At 44.0% G+C, this 20364-nt stretch overlaps 1 protein-coding gene across 1 annotated transcript in view; it reads left to right on the forward strand.

Annotated features, from left to right (window-relative positions):
- The first annotated feature begins 965 nt into the window (after positions 1-965).
- The window catches only part of LOC132892913 (membrane-associated guanylate kinase, WW and PDZ domain-containing protein 2), a 168688-nt gene continuing 149289 nt past the window's right edge, over positions 966-20364 (forward strand). Inside the window, 1 exon segment of the mRNA XM_060931435.1 lies at positions 966-1007. The gene's annotated coding sequence lies outside the window, so the exon portion shown is untranslated.

Raw genomic sequence — 20364 nt, forward strand, 5'->3', positions numbered from 1 at the left:
CTGGCCCCGAACCAGCCCTGGTACTGCTTTGGTGGGAAAGGGGCAATAGACACAGACAACCATTCACACTCACATTCACACCTACGGTCAATTTAGAGTCACCATTTAACCTAACCTGCATGTCTTTGGACTGTGGGGGAAACCGGAGCACCCGGAGGAAACCCACGCGGACACGGGGAGAACATGCAAACTCCACACAGAAAGGCCCTCGCCGGGCTCAAACCCGGACCTTCTTGCTGTGAGGCGACAGCGCTAACCACTACACCACCGTGCCGCCCTGCTTGAAGTGTGCATGTGACAAATAAATTCTAAGTCCATACAAGGTTATAGAAACCCTAATGAGGCTGAGGTGACAATCTAGTTTAAAAAAAGAAAAAAGTTAGAAAAATTACAGTGGGTGCTTTCAACTGTCCACATGGGCCCGTCCTTCCTTCACAGGAGCGATGCGATGAGACAGACACAGGGCACCAGGATGGATCAGGCAGGTCCGAGGAGCATGGAAATTATGATTATTATGAAGGGGGAAAAAAAAAAGTTACTCTTCCAGGTAGAAGATCTCGGATCATATTAAACCGGTTAGAAGTTACCTGACGCGTTCACACTGGGCTTTAGGGGCGGTTCTTCCGGTGTATTATTACTGTATTATTTCTCTCCTCCCCGTGCACTGTTTCTGTTTCCTTCTCGGATCGGCTGTCCCATCATGATGCAGAATCACAGCTGATCGGAACCGGGACTGTGTCCGCACGTGCACGCGCAGCATGTCATGAAACAGCGCGGGGACGCTCGTGGCTCCGTTCCAGACTTTCAGTATCGATCCCATCGCGGTGAGCTGATTACAGAGCGGTGAGACCTCTCTCTCTCTCTCTCAAACACCCCCCCACCCACCCACTTAATAACGGGATGTAAACCTGCACACCGGCATCTGTACTCCAGCCTGAACCTGCACCTTCACTTCCAGCAGGCTGGATTACTGAGGAGCCATGCAGAGGAGGCGTCCTGTCCCGGAGGTAAGGCTTTATTCTCATCAAACACCACATATCCTGGCTGAAGTCAGAAATGCTATAATAAATAAATAAATGTGAAAACACCATACGTTTTAACCGTGTCTCATTGTCCTTGAAGGATAGAACGCTATCCAAGTTGCATATACAGCGCCCTCCACAATTATTGGCACCCCTGGTTAAGATCTGTTCTTAGGATTCTAATAAATTCATTTTTTTTAAATAATATAAGACAACAATGCAAAAAAAAAGGAGAAAAACCCAACCTTTAATTCAAGTGGGAAAAAAATCCCACATTAAGAAATAATTATTTTACATTAAATCATGTGTGCCACAATCAATCAATCAATCAATCAATCTTTTATTTCAATTACAAATAAACATATAATAGACTACACGAGTCTGCAAATAGCGCACTGCTAATCAAGGCAGACTCATGTTTACAAAGAAAAAATATATCTCATCTCATTATCTGTAGCCGCTTTATCCTGTTCTACAGGGTCGCAGGCAAGCTGGAGCCTATCCCAGCTGACTACGGGCGAAAGGCGGGGTACACCCTGGACAAGTCGCCAGGTCATCACAGGGCTGACACATAGACACAGACAACCATTCACACTCACATTCACACCTACGCTCAATTTAGAGTCACCAGTTAACCTAACCTTTGGACAGTCTTTGGACTGTGGGGGAAACCGGAGCACCCGGAGGAAACCCATGCGGACACGGGGAGAACATGCAAACTCCGCACAGAAAGGCCCTCGCCGGCCCCGGGGCTCGAACCCAGGACCTTCTTGCTGTGAGGCGACAGCGCTAACCACTACACCACCGTGCCGCCCAAAGATAAAACATACTTGACAAATTAACAACTATTTGGTAACAAAAAGAAAAAGCGGAGACAATACTTGTTATTCAATATAAAGGTACAGTAATATATCAGTATATATATATATAATCAGTAATATACAGTAATAATAATTCATGCATGGTATTAAATAATATTTAAAGTTAAAACTAAGATAAATAAATAAATATATAGAAATAAAGTTATGTAGAAAGAAAGAGTTTGGAGATGTCAACATCATATCCATATCTACTTAAATCAGAAAAAAGGCGGTGTCTGACTTTTTTCTGATTTAAGATCTTATAGAAGTTGGAATCTGGTTCCATACCCTAACACCAACATGGGAAAATGAGTTCTTTTGTAGATTTGTACGAGAATACTGAGTATATAAGTTCTTGGAGTAAGATGACCTAGTGTTCTAAGAATGGATACTAGAAATAGAAGAAAATAATTTACAAATGTTTGAGGGTGCACTTTGATTAACAACGTCATACATTAATTTAGAAATACATTCATAGAAAAGAAGATTTACTGGTAAAATATTGGTTTTGGAAAACAATGGAAGGGCACTTTCTCTATTATCAACAAAATGGATTAATCTTAAAGCTTGTTTTTGTAGGATTAATACTTTATTTATATGAGTTTTACTCATATAAATTATTGGCACCCCTGATGTTAATACTTTGTACAACTCTGTTTTGCCAACAAGACAGCACTTAATATTCTCTTATAACATTTCACAAGATGGGAGAATACAGAGAAAGGGATATTCGACCGGGGGGGGGTGTTGGAGAACCCAGTGAGGATGAGTCTCTGTAGTTAGCACGGTCGCCTCACAGCAAGAGGCGTTGGGCGCTGGGTTCGAACCCAGCGTCCGGCGAGGGCCTTTCTGTGTGGAATTTGCATGTTCTTCCCATGTCTGTGTGGGTTTCCCCCACAGTCCAAAGACATGCAGTTAGGTTAATATAGTACCTAACTCCCAACTGCTCCCTGGGCGCTGTTAGCATGACTGCCCACTGCTCTGGGTGTGTGTGTGTGCTCATTGCTCACGTGTGTGTGTTCACTGCTTCAGATGGGTTAAATGCAGAAAGGAAATTTCACAAGTGTGTGATGAATAAAGTTGTGCTTTCTTCCTCTCCTATGCACTCTCCTCTTCAGCTCGCCCCACAGGTTTTCAATTGGGTTGAGGTCTGGGGACTGAGATGGCCATGGGAGGAGCTTGATTTTGTGTCTGGTGAACCATTTTTGTGTAGATTTGGCCACATGTTTAGGGTCATTATCTTGCTGAAAGACCCAGTGACGACCCATCTTCAGCTTTCGGGCAGAGGCCACCAGATTTTGATTTAAAATGTCCTGGTATTTCAAAGAGTTCATGATGCCATGCACCCTAACAAGGTTCCCGGGGCCTTTGGAAGAGAAACAGGCCCACAGCATCACCGATCCTCCCCCATACTTCACAGTGGGCATGAGGTGCTTTTCCGCATACTCATCTTTTGTGATGTATTCGAGTGTTTGTTGCTAAGAAGCTCTATCTTGGTCTCATCTGACCAAAGCACACGGTCCCAGTTGAAGTCCCAGTACTGCTTAGCGAACTCCAGACGTTTATGTTTATGCTTGTAAGTGAGAAAAGGCTTTTTCCATGCATGCCTCCCAAACAGCTTGTTGGCATGTAGATGGCGCCTGATGGTTGTTATGGAGACTTTGTGACCCCAAGATGCTACTCTTTGATGCAATTCTCTAACAGTGAGCTTTGGAGAACTTTTTACTTCTCTTACCATCCTCCTCACTGTGCGTGGTGGCAAGATAAACTTGCATCCTCGTCCAGGCTTGTTTGCCACTGTTCCAGTGGCTTTAAACTTCTTGATGATTCCTCTGACTGTAGATATGGGCAGGTGTAGGCAAGCGGCTATTTTCTTGTAGCCATTGCCTGACTTATGAAGGTTGACACACATCTGCCTTACTTGAATGGTGTGTTCTCTTGTCTTTCCCATGTTGAAGAGTGGATAAGAGAAATAGGCCTCTGTGTCACATCATATTTATACCCCAGGGAAACAGGACATGAGGAATTACTAATTAAAGGTTCCTAGATACTCTGATCAACTTTATAAACTACAGTAGAAATGACAGAAATGCTTCAATTACATTTATTTTCTAGGAATTGTTATGGGTGCCAATAATTGTGGAACAGGTGATTTTATGAAAAATAATTATTTCTTAGTCAGGGATTTTTAATTTTTTTTTAATTCACTTGAGTTAAGGGTTACATTTTTCTACAGTTTTCAGTGTGAGATTATGCTTCTGCAATAAAAATTGAATTTATTTTAAAGTGCATATCACGGGTAAATTCAGGAGCAAGATCAATGTAATTCTCCTATTTTATATTAAACTTTGGTCAAATATCTGTCACATTTTCCATTTTGTGCAATTTTTTTTTACCTTGCACAATACCAGAAAAATTCAGTTGAAATCAAGCCATTTGAGGTGAATTGGTCCGCCTCTGAAAAAACTTGGCATTTGGATTTCCTGGCAAACATTGATTTTTGTGACATTGCGTGCGGGACGCCTCCTTCTGAATCCTAAGTCAGTGCTGGTTTGTTTATGAGAAAATGACCTGGTGGTTTTCTGCAAATTTCTTCAACATTATCACGTAATTATTAAAATGGTTAACAGATGTATCGTAGGAGGGTGTAGCAACACCAATCTTGATGGGATTAGTACTCATCGTTTTCCAAAAGACCGGACAACGAGAGAGAAATGGGAGCGCTTGGTGTACACAGGCTGTGCACTGAAACCGTGCAAAGCTCTCACAGCCTGCAGGCACTTCTGCAGGTAACATCACGAATCTGGCTCCAGACTCCCTTGGGATTTTTCCAGACGAGTTTTGTTATTTTATTCTTTTCTGCTGTAGACAGATGGCCTTGTGCAAAATTACCCTTCTGGATGAGTGTGTAAAGGACATACTTTCATATATATATATATAAAAAAAAACAAATTTGGTCCAGGAGAGGCACTTTAAAGTGCATTTCATGGGTAAATTCAGGAGCAAGATCAATGTAATTCTCCTATTTTATATTAAACTTTGGTCAAATATCTGTCACATTTTCCATTTTGTGCAATCTTTTTTTTACCTTGCGCAATACCAGAAAAATTCAGTTGAAATCAAGCCATTTGAGGTGAATTGGTCCGCCTCTGAAAAAACTTGGCGTTTGGATTTCCCGGCAAACATTGATTTTCGTGACGTCGCGTGCGAGACGCCTCCCTCTGAATCCTATGTCAGCGCTGGTTTGTTTATGAGAAAACGACCTGGTGGTTTTCTGCAAATTTCTTCAACGTTATCGTGTAATTATTAAAATGGTTAACAGATGTATCGTCGGAGGGTGTAGCAACACCAATCTTGATGGGATTAGTACTCATCGTTTCCCAAAAGACCGGACAATGAGAGAGAAATGGGAGCGCTTGGTGTACACAGGCTGTGCACTGAAACCGTGCAAAGCTCTCACAGCCTGCTGGCGCTTCTGCAGGTAACGTCATGAATCTGGCTCCAGACTCCCTTGGGATTTTTCCAGATGCGTTTTGTTATTTTTTTTTTTCTGCTGTAGACAGATGGCCTTGTGCAAAATTACCCTTCTGGATGAGTGTGTAAAGGACATACTTTCATATATATATAAAAAAACCAAATTTGGTCCAGGAGAGGCACTTTAAAGTGCATTTCATGGGTAAATTCAGGAGCAAGATCAATGTAATTCTCCTATTTTATATTAAACTTTGGTCAAATATCTGTCACATTTTGCATTTTGTGCAATTTTTTTTTACCTTGCACAATACCAGAAAAATTAAGTTGAAATCAAGCCATTTGAGGCGAATTGGTCCGCCTCTGAAAAAACTTGGCATTTGGATTTCCCGGCAAACATTGATTTTCGTGACGTCGCGTGCGGGACGCCTCCGTCTGAATCCTACGTCAGCGCTGGTTTGTTTATGAGAAAACGACCTGGTGGTTTTCTGCAAATTTCTTCAACGTTATCACGTAATTATTAAAATGGTTAACAGATGTATCGTCGGAGGGTGTAGCAACACCAATCTTGATGGGATTAGTACTCATTGTTTCCCAAAAGACCGGACAATGAGAGAGAAATGGGAGCGCTTGGTGTACACAGGCTGTGCACTGAAACCGTGCAAAGCTCTCGCAGCCTGCTGGCGCTTCCGCAGGTGACGTCACGAATCTGGCTCTTGGGATTTTTCCAGACGCGTTTTGTTATTTTATTTTTTTCTGCTGTAGACAGATGGCCTTGTGCAAAATAACCCTTATGGATGAGTGTGCAAAGGGACATATTTTCATATATATATATATATAAAGAATTTGGTCCAGGATATGCACTTTAAGGCTTTGAACCGGGGTGCCAATAATTGTGGAGGGCCATCCCCTCCCCTCCCCTCCCGGTGCTGCTCGCGCTCATCCTGTTTAACGGCCCTCGAGCTGCCACACTGTTTCCAAGCGAAGCGTTTGGTGCGCGCGCGCGCCGCTCACGTGCGCACAGGTTCTCCAAACTGAGCGCGTGCCTCACTCAGTCGACGGAAAGTTCGAGAAAAATAGTCTGTGAGCGGCGTCTGTGGAAAATTTGTCGCTTTTTAGTCGAGTTTCGATGTACATAGAGGCGTTTAAACGGCTCCTTTCTTCCAGGCTGAACAGCCTGAGGAGGATGTGTGTGTGTCGGAGACAATGCGGGTGAGTTCAGGTTATTTTCAAAATATTTGTGTGTGTGTGTGTGTGTGTTTATGCTGATGTGTGCGAATGTCGTGTGAGTATGAGATGAGATGACAAGCAAAGATAAACAGACAGTGGACAGGTGTGTGAGTGAGTCTGGAGAACCCTCACATTCCGTTCCTACAAATGAAGTGACTTTCAGTCACCTTCAGTCCACCTTTAATTCTGTACAGCATGCCAGATGTATCTGCCTCAACTCATTAGAAGCAAACGGATGAGGTTTGAGCACTACGCTCTTCCACATCCTCAGAACTAAAAGATACTTTTGCTTGTTGCTCAGGTGGTAGTCTGTCATCAAGGGTACGTGTGATTATGAATACTATAGGTCCAGGGCGGCACGGTGGTGTAGTGGTTAGCGCTGTCGCCTCACAGCAAGAAGGTCCGGGTTCGAGCCCAGCAGCCGACGAGGGCCTTTCTGTGCAGAGTTTGCATGTTCTCCTTGTATCTCCGTCGGTTTCCTCGACAGTCCAAAGACATGCAGGTTAGATTAACTGGTGACTCTAAGTTGACTGTGAGTGTGAATGGTTGTCTGTGTCTATGTATCAGCCCTGTGATGACCTGGCGACTTGTCCAGGGTGTACCCCGCCTTTCGCCCGTAGTCAGCTGGGATAGGCTCCAGCTTGCCTGCGACCCTGTAGAACAGGATAAAGCGGCTAGAGATGATGAGATGAGATGAGATGTTTTCATCAGGTAGCACTGTCGCATCACAGCAAGAAGGTCCGGGTTCGAGCCCAGCAGCCGACGAGGGCCTTTCTGTGTGGAGTTTGCATGTTCTCCCCGTGTCCGCGTGGGTTTCCTCCAGGTGCTCTGGTTTCCTCAACAGTCCAAAGACATGCAGGTTAGGTTAACTGGTGACTCTAAATTGACCGTAGGTGTGAATGTGAGTGTGAATGGATGTTTGTCTCTGTGTGTCAGCCCTGTGATGACCTGGCGACTTGTCCAGGGTGTACCCCGCCTCTCGCCCATAGTCAGCTGGGATAGGCTCTGGCTTGCCTGCGACCCTGTAGAACAGGATAAAGCGGCTAGAGATAATGAGATGAGACTATAGGTCCATGGTCATATTACAGTTCGCGATGAAAAACTGGTATCATCGCCACCAATCGTGCACTGTGGCGAAAATTTGGTGGTGATGTTTTCATCAGGTAGCACTGTCGCGTCACGGCAAGAAGGTCCCGGGTTCAAACCCAGCAGCCGACGAGGGCCTTTCTATTTGGAGTTTGCATGTTCTCCTCGTATCTGCGTGGGTTTCCTCCGGGTGCTCCGGTTTCCCCCACAGTCCAAAGACATGCAGGTTAGGTTAACTGGTGGGTCTAAATTGACCGTAGGTGTGAATGTGAGTGTGAATGGTTGTTTGTCTCTGTGTGTCAGATCTGCGATGATCTGGTGATTTGTCCAGGGTGTACCCCGCCTCTCGCCCATAGTCAGCTGGGATAGGCTCTGGCTTGCCCACGACCCTGCACAGGATAAGCGGTTATGGATAATGGATGGATGGATTATTGAATTGAATTGAATTGAATAATGATGGTTTCACATCCAAATTCTGAAGAGTAATTAGTAATTCTTGTTTCGCTTTATTTTTACAGAATATGAAGAAATATTCTGTCTGAGACTCAGCTATAACTCATGTCCTTCTGTTACCCATCTGAAAGGGTTTGACATGTCATCATACATTTTCTCACGTTCTCATAGTGCACTCGCTTGTCTTTCCACATATTACGTCCTGAGGAAAAAACCGAGTTACATCTAGTGCCAACTACAGTATATGTTTCTGCTACTTTGCAGCACCCAAGAAGAACGACAGCTCAAGACTCGAGCTTGTTTGTCTCTGTGTCAGCCCTGCTATGATCTGGCGACTTGTCCAGGGTGTACCCCGCCTCTCGCCCATAGTCAGCTGGGATAGGCTCCAGCTTGCCTGTGACCCTGTAGGACAGGATAAGCAGCTACAGATAATGGATAGATGGATAGGTTTGAGCCCTACGCTCTACCACATCCTTAGAACTAAAAGGTACTTTTGCTTGTTGCTCAGGTGGTAGTCTGTCATCAAGGGCACGTATGATTATGAATATTAGACTACGTTCAGACTGCACCCTGAAACGACCCATATCCGATTTTTTTGCCCATATGCGACCTGTATCCGATTTGTTATTGACAATCTGAACGACACAGATTCAATTTTTTCACATGCGACCCAGGCCGCTTGGATATGTGGTCCTAAATCCGGTGCATATCCGATATTTTCACATGCGCCTGCAGTCTGACCGGACAGGTCACATTCATGCGACCTACACGTCATCAACAAGAGACAAACGTCACTATTCTGCGTTGGCTAATCCTGCCTCTTTGGTGGAAAACAACATTTGTACAGTTTTCAGAATTTAAATAGACTTTTATAGAATTGATCAAGCTAATGGTGGATTTGGTAGGGACCTGGATGTTGATCTGTTAGCCTGATTAAATAAAACAGTTTCTATAACTGATTTATAACGTAAACCATCCTGTATTACAAGATTATAAGATTGTTCTGGAAATTTCCAGTAATTTGACACCTTCGGTCTCATTACTCTGCTGCCCACATTAATCAGATTATTGTGCGAGTTCTGCCGCCGCCACAAAAACCACATCGCCAGGTCTCGCCTCATCTCCATAGCAAACTGCACTGGTGTTTCTGCACCTTGAGCCAGCGCTGAGAGAAGTTGCAGAATTCAGCTGGCTATAAACAATCTAAATAAATATTTATAAAAATGTAGAAAAAGTTTATTAATATGATGAAATAAATATGTGCAAATTATTAAGCCTGACTTAAGAGTTTGGTAATACAGCGGCCATATCCCAAATGACTGCCTACTGAAGCTCGAGTGCACTATATAGAGTTTAAAAATCCATTACTTCCTAGTAACATGTAGTGCACTTATATAGAAATTAGAGAGACATTTAGGAGTCAACCCTCGTTACCAGGCTACACGTTTTCATTTCATTTCAGAAACAAACACACGAGACCTCACACTTTAACACTAACCAGATAATTAAACAAACAAACAAAAAATCATTAAACTTGAAGAGTGCGCTTTTTTTTTCGTTTACGTATTACATTGATGTGCTTATTACGTGTCAATTTGCACATGCGGGACACTTTTGGGTCGTTTTCCGTTCATATTGGAGATCGCATACAAGTCTCATATAATTGGTAATGTGAACGGCCTAACAAAAAAATCGGATTTCACAACAAATCGGATATGGGTCGTTTCAGGTTGCAGTCTGAACGTAGTGTAAGGTCCACTTAGGCCCTGGTCACACTACAGTTCGCGATGGGTTTGTGAATACTTGGCGATGAAAAATTGGTATCATCGCCACCAATCGTGCACTACACAGTGAATGTTCTCCAAGCTTCGTGAGTTGTTTTTTGGTGTGTCTGCGCCTCGTGAGTGGCCAAAAACATTGCGAAAATTTGGTGGTGCTGTTTTTGTCGGGTGGCAAGGCGGTGTAGTGGTTAGCACTGTCTCCTCACAGCAAGAAGGTCCTGGGTTTGAGCCCAGTGGCTGACGAGGGCCTTTCTGTGTGGAGTTTGCATGTCCTCCCCGTGTCTGCATGGGTTTTCTCCAGGTGCTCCGGTTTCCCCCACAGTCCAAAGGCATGCAGGTTAGGCTAATTGGTGGCTCTAAATTGACTGAGTGTGTGAATGTTTGTTTGTCTCTATGTGTCAGCCTTGTGATAACGTGATTATAACGTGACTATAGTATAGTTTTGCTTTGGATTTCCTAACAAATCAGCACCAAAAAACAGTGGCACAATTATTATTTAAAAATATATCATTTCAGAGGTTTTGTGTAACATTTACTAAACATTAAAGTGTTGAATGTTAAAAAAAAAAGACTATAAAGTCTGTTTAGCTACTTGTGATAGAGAGTAATGGTGGAGTAAGGCACTTGCACCTATCCATACTGACCGACTAGTGGCCTAGTGGTAGCGTGTCCGCCTCTCGATCGGGAGATCGTGAGTTCTATTCATGGTCGGGTCATACCAAAGACCATTATAAAAATGGTACCTATTACCATCTGGCAAGGCACGCTGCAATACAGATGTGCATGGGGAGTTAAACTCTCGTGGTTACCAGAGGACTAGCCCCCCACTGTAACCCTAGCTATGTAATAGGCGAGAGGCCGAGGGCTACGGAAATGGAGATCGGCGCCGCCCGATGCGCCACCATCAGAGTTGGGCCTGGTTAGTACTTGAGTGGGAGACTGCCTAGGAATACCAGGTACTGTAGGCGCGGGAAGGGCTTTTAACTTTTTTTAAACTTTTAATCTATCCATACTCTGAAAATACGAATATAAGAATAACATCATTTCACAATTCACAGGCGTTTATGAACATTTGTTTCCACATCACTTGGTGTTAGGTGTGTATGTGTTCTGTGTAAGTGTGCAATGCATAAGCGTTGTTGTAACTACTGTTGACATATCTCAAGGGGATGTGTCCTGTGAGTGTTTTTCTGTCAGGTATTTTAGTTTGTGTGTGTGTGCGGGCATGCATGCATAGTGTCTGGGTGTGTCTTACCCTTATAGTGATTAAAGTGATGAATGCTGTGACCCTACCTTTGCTATGCATTGCTGTGGACTCCTGAAGTAGCCAAGGTTACACTATAGTTATTAATCATTCATTTAGTATGACAGAGAGAGAGCGAGAGAGAGAGTGAAACAGAGTGTGATACGTGCAGTGAGCATGGGAATAACACGGAAAAGAGTGTGAGATTTGCTCTGACATCTACGACACAAGTCATTTCAATCTTTAATTACTAAACCACATGGACGTACAGTACATACTGTATGAATATGGGATGATTTTCAAACTTATTATGTATCCTGTGTCTGAAATCGCTCCCTACTCACTATATAGGGCACTATATAGTGCGGACGCCATTTTGTAGTGCTGTCCGAAACCTTAGTCAGGATTATTTACACCCTGTATAGTGCACTCAAAGTATCCCGCAGTGCATCACAAAAAGTAGTGTACAACCGATGGTCACTAACCAAGCAATATATCCCATCATGCATTGCGGTCGTGCTGAAAGAAATCAAAAGTCTCAAATTTGATTGAATAAAAGGCAGCGGCAAAGAAGAAAGTATTCAGCCTTGATTTAAAAGAAGTGAAAGATGCAGGTACTTTGTATTTATTAATGTGGGAAATGCGCTCAGTATAATATGTATTTGTCATGAAAATACATGCATGAATTTATTATTTTGAAAACCCACCAGCCGACTGATCTGGCACGTTTTAATTGTGCGGCAGTAATGATGTAAATATCAGCGCGACGGACAAGTGTCCGAAAGCGTTTTTTCATTTTACCAATGAGTTCACTATATAGTCCTCTATATAGTAATTCCCTATATAGGGAGTAGGGAGTAGTGAACGGTGGGCAGCACGGTGGTGTTAGCCTGGCTAACGCGACTTCAAAGCTCTACGAGCTATTGGTCTGGCCAAGATATTAAGCCCAACCGTTTCCCAGAGCCCGTGGTTGACCCGCCTCCCTGAAATGCCTCAGTTTGCTACTGGTGGAAGCCAGAAAAGGCTGTGACGAAGCTTAAACCAATCACATCACTCTTTCCTCTGACGTATGTGATGCGACGGGGCTAACTGGTAGATTAAACTCTTACCGAAGCCGGTCGGGAGCAAGGCGAAAACGTCCTTCCTTTCAATAAATACCTCCAGGGCTGCTCTTTGCTCCATTTTCAATGAGAACTTCCCGTTGAATGCTTTCAATACAGCATCTACCGCTGTATTAAAGGCTTGCCGCTGCTCCATGTTTGTGATGTGAATGAAGCGCTTCCGGCATAGATTCTGCAAACAATCTATGGCTTCCGGTCGCAGTTCTACTACGTCACTGCCTTGAACACGCCTCTACCCAGGGCCATTGGAGATGCTCAAAGTTGATTGGTTCCCGATTTTTCGGGAGCTTGGAAATGCTGTAGATAGCCTGCCTGGCCAGACTAAGCTTGGAACAGGCCCTCGTGTTGCGTCACGCTTAGGATGGGCGGGCCCAGGCTACGGTGGTGTAGTGGTTAGCACTGTTGCCTCACAGCAAGAAGGTTCTGGGTTCAAGCTCAGCGGCCGGCGAGGGCCTTTCTGTGTTGAGTTTGCATGTTCTCCCCGTGTCCACGTGGGTTTCCTCTGGGTGCTCTGGTTTCCCTACAGTCCAAAGACATGCAGGTTAGGCTAATTGGTGGCTCTAAATTGACCGTGAGTGTGAATGGTTGTTTGTCTCTATGTGTCAGCCCTGTGATGACCTGGCGACTTGTCCAGGGTGTACCCCGCCTCTGGCCCATAGTCAGCTGGGATAGGCTCCAGCTTGCCTGCGACCCTGTAGAACAGGATAAAGCGGCTACAGATAATGGATGGATAGTGAACGACTGAGCGATTTCAGACACAGGGCCAGTCTTCCCATTTTCCAAAATCTACCCGATACCATTACTTCGAAAAAGCCTCCGACTGTGTTTTACTGTGAGCTTCAGTTTAAAGTACAGAGTTCGTGTGTTGTGCCTGCTGGTTAATTGTTTGACTGTATGCAGGGTGCATGCTCTCTCCTTCATACATATTCAAGGATATGTGGTGAAGGTACAATCGGGGGGAGAGAGGAAGATGGTGGGATAGTAGACTGCAGTTTACCCTTGGCAGACTAGAGCAGACATCCCCTGACAATTCTCCATCTGTGAGTTCTCTCAGGATCATCTGCAATATTAGAACTTTATTACTATTTAATCGATTTTACGGACCAGAGATGAAAAGGGCCTTCCACTGTAATGTAGTAAAATAATAGAATATACCCTTATTAAAGCCAAGATATAAATAGAATAGAAAATGGTAACTAAAAACAAACTTGGATGATATCTTGAAGAACTTCTTACAGATATACAGAAGACAAATCTGGAACTGTAACCATAATGGCAACATTTAGAGTAAATAAAATAAGCTTTTCAGGTGTTATATATATACACACACTCACCAGACACTTTAACAGGAATTCATGCAGTTGTATGTAACAGCAGTGCAATGCATAGAATCAGGCAAATACAAGTCAAGAGCTTCAGTTAATGTTCATATTAAACATCAGAATGGGGGGAAAAATGTGATCTCTGTGACTCTGACTATGGCATGGCAGTTGGTGCTGGTTTGTGTTGGTTTGTGTATTTCAGAAACCGAGTATCTCCTGGGATTTCCCCACACAACAGTCTTAGTTTACAGAGAATGGTGTGAAAAAATAAAAATAAAAAGCCCCATCCAGTGTGCAGTGGTTCTGCGGGGGAACTGCTTTATCGTTATAATAGCTCAGGCGTGAATGGCCAGACTGGTTTGAGCAGGCAGGAAGGCTATACTGGCTCAAATAACCACTCTTTACACCCGTGATGAGCAGAAAAGCATGTCAGAATGTTGAGGCAGATGGGCTACAACAGCAGAAGACCACATGTTCCACTCCTGTCAGCCAAGAACAGGAATCTGATGGCGTATTCGCACCTACGTTGTTTGGTCCGGACCAAACGACCAAACGAACCAAATTTCCCTTGGTCCGGACCTTTTGGGTTGGTCTGAATACAAACCACCAAACTCTGGTCCGGACCAAACAAGCGGACCGAGACCGAGCTGCAAGGTTGGACTCGGTCCGGACCAAAGGAACCCTGGTGCGGACCTTTTGGAGGTGTGAAAGCAGACCGGACCTAATCCGACAGTTTTGCTTTTTTGTACCTCGGGAGCTTCCGTCGTTTGTCGAGCATAATGGGAAACAGAGTCTTGACACTCCACCGCAAAGTGCAAACACTGTTTTGGTTGTCAAGGGAACCATACAACAGTCGTTCAGTCATTCAGACCAGTGGTAGGCTAGACTACAGAGTACAAAAAATGAGTAGGAGGCAAACGTGGGCTGAGGAAGAAACGCGTACCCTTGTGGATATATGGGCAGATGTCCACATATCTGAGCTTTTGGAGAGAACACACAAAAATGCCGACGTGTTTGCTGTATTCAGTGAGAAAATGAAGGGGAAGGGGTTCACGCGCTCCCCAGAACAATGTCGGCTAAAAGTGAAGAAACTCCGTCAGACCTACATTAAAATCAGGGACATTCTTTCAAAAAGTGGCGGTACTAGCGACGCAAAAAAGAAATTCATCTATTGCGTGAAGAGCCAGAACTGTCACATGATGTGCGCTCATCAGCGCTATCCTCCGTAGCCGCCTTGGCCTTTGTCGTCGTCGTTGATAAATTACTTGTACAACAGCATAGTAATCGCACAATTGTGAAAACAGTAAAAACTGGAAAAAACATATAGCTTTGATGACATTAAAAAGAATAACAGCACGGAAAGCCTCCATGACTACTTTTGAACTTAACGCTTTGTGCGCGTGTCGTCTCTGACCAATAGCTGAACGACCTCAGGGCGCATGGCTTTGTTGACAGATTTTGGTCCGCTTACTAAAATGTACAGTGTGAAAGCGAACCGCACCAAAATGAAAAAATAAAAAAAAAACCATTTGGTTCGGACCAAAGCAAGTGAACTATCGAACTATCCTGGTCTGAATACACCCTGAGACAACTGTGGGCATAGGTCTTGTCTTTTTCCAGTCTTCAATAATCCAGTTTGGGTGATGATTGATAATGAGCATATAATTATTAACTACTTATTCACTTCACTTGCTTGGTGTTTAAGGGAAAATATCAGACCGAGGTCTTGACAGTACAAAAAGACCTCGGCCTGATATTTTCCCGTAAAGACCGAGCAAGCGAGGTTAATAAGGAGTTTATTATATGGCTTTTTTATTTCTAAGATTAAAATAGACGGTCATTATAATGAGGCGTGAGGCTGCTTTCAGTCGCGTCATATTTGTAACGTAGTTGAGTCATGCATGCAGAATAAACGGCTAGCGGTTTCAGAACTGAATTTTTGTTAGTGGTTTCTGAACGCTCTTCGTTGCTCATTTCTTGAATAACTCGGTGACTCGTTTGTCTTTCGGCCATTTTTGATTCCGTTTTGATTTCCAATTCATCTTGTTTTGTCATTTTGTTTTTGCTTGTTTGTTGCAACATTGAAAGCCAGCACCTTGGAAAGAAAGTCCGTAATCGCCCATGGGCATTATGGGAAAATTCTGCCTGCCAAGGAACCAATCAGAGCGCACAATTTTACCGGAAGTAGCTCGTGCTATATAATAATTATAAATAATAAAAATGATATAGGAAACATCGCGGCACGGTGGTGTAGTGGTTAACACTGTCGCCTCACAGCAAGAAGGTTCTGGGTTCGAGCCCCGTGGCCGACGAGGGCCTTTCTGTATGGAGTTTGCATGTTCCCCCCGTGTCTGCGTTGGTTTTCTCCGGGTGCTCCGGTTTCCCCCACAGTCCAAAGACATGCAGGTTAGGTTAACTGGTGGCTCTAAATTGGCTGTGGGTGTGAATGTGATAGTTGTTTGTGTCTATGTGTCAGCCCTGCGATGACCTGGCGACTTGTCCAGGGTGCCAGCTGGGATAGGCTCCAGCTTGCATGTGACCCTGTACAGGATAAGCGGCTACATATGATGGATGGATGGATGGATGGATAGGAAGCATCCCAATGCCCAGTGTAGCGCCACTAAATTAATTCAAATTATACTGTTTCTGCTGTCTTGAAAACCCTATATGCTGCCATATCATATTATTAATCCATTCCTGACTGCTCGTATTTTGTGTTCATTTCAGATGTAGTCTCACAGTGAGTTTAATTTAAATTCTTGCAGACATGAACTCCAGATTTACACACTCTAAATTTAACCAAATTTGATGCAACTATTTAAGAATTTATGAATTCTCTTGCCGCACAGTCCAACATTGACAAATGTTCCTGCATGAAGGTGATCAATGCACTGCATCGCTCAAACTTTGTTTGTTGAGGCATCTCGCTGAGCCGATTCCATCTTCCTTCATCAGTCCATCTAAATGAGCCTTGCGGGTGGGACAACTCTCATGGACCAACTCCAATTATAAATCAAACCACTGATGGATTGCACAGCCCCGGGCGGATATTTATAGCCGAGTGCAAAGCGGCACCCTGATAAAATTGTTACAAGCAAACAGACTTATACGTGGCCTTGAGCTGGAAGCTAGCATGGTGGCCCAGAAAGGAAGGGGGGGGGAGTTGAGGATCAATATCAGGTGACAAGCAGGAGAAGAGCAAGCGAGGCTGGTATGGAGAGAGAGAGAGCGAGAAAGAGAGATGGATAGAAAAAGCGATCATGGCAAGGATGAAGGAATCAGATAAAAAGGGACGAAGCAGTATCCAGGGCAGGAACAAGGGAGTAAAGGGTTGATAAAACTGGATGAAGAATGTGGGAGGGAGAAATGATAGAGGTGGAGAGAAGCAGGGAAGCTGAGAGGGTCACCTTCAGTGATGGGGACTGATTCAGCACATTCTCCCTCCCACTCGGGTTACTGCACTGTGACCTAGCACGGCATGCTGGGGGCTCGCAGGCCAAGCCTTTCTCCTCTAGTTTCATCCCTCTATCTCAGACCATCCTTTATCTGTTTTCTCCTGCTCTCTCTTTCCTCCCATAGCTTTTTTTTAAACCCAGGACCACACACACAGTTTTATCTATCTATTGTAATTTCACATTTTGCTGATCATTTTTAAAATTATTTCTCTTCCCCCCTCCAGCCCTATTAAACCATTTGAATCTGCAGAACTGCCATTCCCTCAATCTTTCAGAATATCTATCTGTCACCCTGTTGCTCTGGAGTTGTTAATCACTGACGGCTGCTTTAATTACCTCTGAAATACAGTATCTCCCATAATTGGTGCTGTTTAACAAATGCTCATGTTAAATCCTGATAAATTAGAAGGGTATACAAGCTTTTAATTGCACCATGTCAGTTTGCTATATTTATATTCTATAAAGGATTCATCCATGGGGGGCGTCGTGGCTCAGGTGGATAAGGCGCCATACCATAAATCCGGGGACCCAGGTTCGATTCCGACCTGAGGTCGTTTCCCGATCCCTCCCCGTCTCTCTCTCCCGCTCATTTCCTGTCTATACACTGTCCTATCCAATAAAGGTGAAAAAAGCCCCCCCCCACAAAAAAAAGGATTAATCTGTGATTGTAATGTCTATGAGGAAATGCAAAGCTGATGCCTTCCTCCAACAGCAGGCAGCGAAGAGGAGACATCCCAGTGAAGTCTCATGAGGTTAGAAGATAAAATCCATTTGTCAATATTGTAATTAATGTATATTACATTTACCAATAGCAGCGATTGATTTGCGCTTTTCGCATCAGTATTTAGTGCAATGTATATTATATATGAGCCCGAGATAACTGCTGTTATTTTCTTTTCGTCCCCATTGTCATGTAATTGTGTGTTTTAAATCTGTCCGTAGTGAATTTTCTGTTCCACTGCCCTAAATTTGCAGGGACTTTCCCAAATACCATCCTGACCAGAGCCAAAATTCTACAGTAATATCACTGTAGAGGTCACTAGTATTTTCTTCTTCCAAACCTGATGCCTATTGGCAGAGGTGGACAAAGTACCCAACTTTATTACTTAAGTCAAAATACAGATCCCACTGGTCAAGTGTTACTCCGATACAAGTGAAAGTTGTCCAGTCAAATTTTTACTTAAGTTAAAGTACTGAAGTACTTGCTTTTAAAAATACTTATTAAAAGTACATTTTCTGTCAACGCATTGTTGCATTATTGCCACAACGCTTACAAAACCTAATGCCGCTACCAAGGACAGAAATGTGAATTCGCAAAATGAACGCATGCTGTGCCATCATGGTGGTTTAACGTTAAGCTAGCTAGTCAGTGAAACTCCACCTGACATGCTAGCAAACTCTTTTCAAACTCAAAATCATATTAGGTAGCTAATGCTACTAGAAAAGAAAGATTTCTACATTCTGTTTATTTGGCAATATTATGCTAAAACAAATTTCTGAAAGGACTTCAGATAAGTTAGCATTATTCATGCTAGCGTAACTCTGTTTTTACATGCTAACTAATGGCCCTTTTCCACTACCCTTTTTCAGCTCGCTTCAGCTCACTTCAGCCCGACACGGCTCGCGTTTCGACTACCAAAAACCAGCACGACTCAGCTCGTTTCAGCCCTGCTTAGCCCCTAAAACTCGCACCGTTTTGGGGTAGGGCTGAAGCGAGCCAAACCGTGCTGACTGAGGCTGGGGGCGTGAGCAGACACTCCCCTGTGCACTGATTGGTGAGGAGGAGTGTCCTCACATGCCCACACACGCCCCGCGAGCGCGCTGGGATCTGTAAACACCGCAAACCCGGAAGAAGAAGAATTACGAATTACGAGAATTTCTGAAGCCTTATGCGCCTCGCCTCATCTATACGCTCTTGCCAGTATCTGTTGGCGTTGTCAAGCCACAGAACCAAGACCAGCAACACTAACGACTCCATGTCCTCCATGTTTATTGTTTACTATTCGGGTCGTGAGACTACCGCTTAAAAGCTCACTGAATCAGTGACATACAGAGCATCGTGCACGAGTTCGCGGAGCGCAAGGCTCGTCGTATGCCCTTCAAATAATGCGCGCAGTAGGCTATTGATGTTTTATTATGAGCCATGTACAGTATGTCGCCGAATGTTTTTTTGTTTCTGAGTTACATGTTCGTTTGAAGGACTTAATGTACAAAATAACATAGTTGCACCCCGTAGTGTTGAAATTGGTAAACACAGTGCATTCAGTGAGGTTTGCACCGCCCTCCTTTTATTTCTGACTCTTCCTGTCACCACTCTGAGCGCTCATTCGTATGCCCTTCAAATAATGTGCGCAGTATAGGCTATTGATGTTTTATTATGAGCCATGTACAGTATCCTAATGTTTTTTGTTTCTGAGTTACATGTTCGTTTGAAGGACTTGATGTACTAAATAACATAGTTGCACCCGGTAGTGTTGAAATTGGTAAACACCGCAGTTGCGGACATTTTGTAGCCTAAAATGATGTTATGATAAGCTTTAATAAAGGGCCCGGTCATTTGCCCCGCCCCCGGCCCGGCTCTGACTTGTTCCACCACTGTCACTGATGTCACTGTTTGCGCTGCTTAACGACATCACATGACGTCCACCCACTTTCGCTAACTCCACCCAATGTGTCCACCCACTTCCAGCCAGCACGGTTCAGCGCGGTTGTAGTCGAAATGCAACTCCAACAGCCCCGCTCAGCTCGACTCAGCTCGACTCGGCACGGCACGGCTCAGCCGCGTTTGTAGTGGAAAAGCGGCATAACAGTGTCCAAGTTAACTAGCTATGTGTCAGCGTTAGCCGTGGACAAGGCGATGACAACTTGGCGGGCAAATCCATAGAAAGTCATTTGACGAACCAGACTGCATAGCTTTTGTAACATTATCGCTAGCTCTGAAAGTACAAACAACTTTGTTGCAAGCTTTCTCTTGGAATAAAACGTTTATATACCTCAATATGCTTCCGCAGGTTGGACGGTGAGTTTTGTAGGCCGTGATGTGGTTTGTTTTCAGCAAACAAAGCAAACATTTAAAACGAAATGAATCTTTAATCCTTTCAGAAAACTGAAACATGGGTTCTAGGTAAAGCCATGGGTGCGTGCGTTCCCCAGAAGAACCGCCTCCTTCCATTCTGCCATCAACTGATCATGTTAAATAATGCCGCTGAGAAATCACTGAACTTGATTTTATACAGTCTATGGACGTGACGTGACCCTAGTGATTACTGACAGGCTGTCTCAGTGTCACCTGTGAAAAACCAATCACGTTTTAGAAAAGA

The sequence above is a fragment of the Neoarius graeffei genome, chromosome 10, assembly GCF_027579695.1.
Source record: "Neoarius graeffei isolate fNeoGra1 chromosome 10, fNeoGra1.pri, whole genome shotgun sequence".
In the NCBI taxonomy this organism is placed as follows: Eukaryota; Metazoa; Chordata; class Actinopteri; order Siluriformes; family Ariidae; genus Neoarius; species Neoarius graeffei.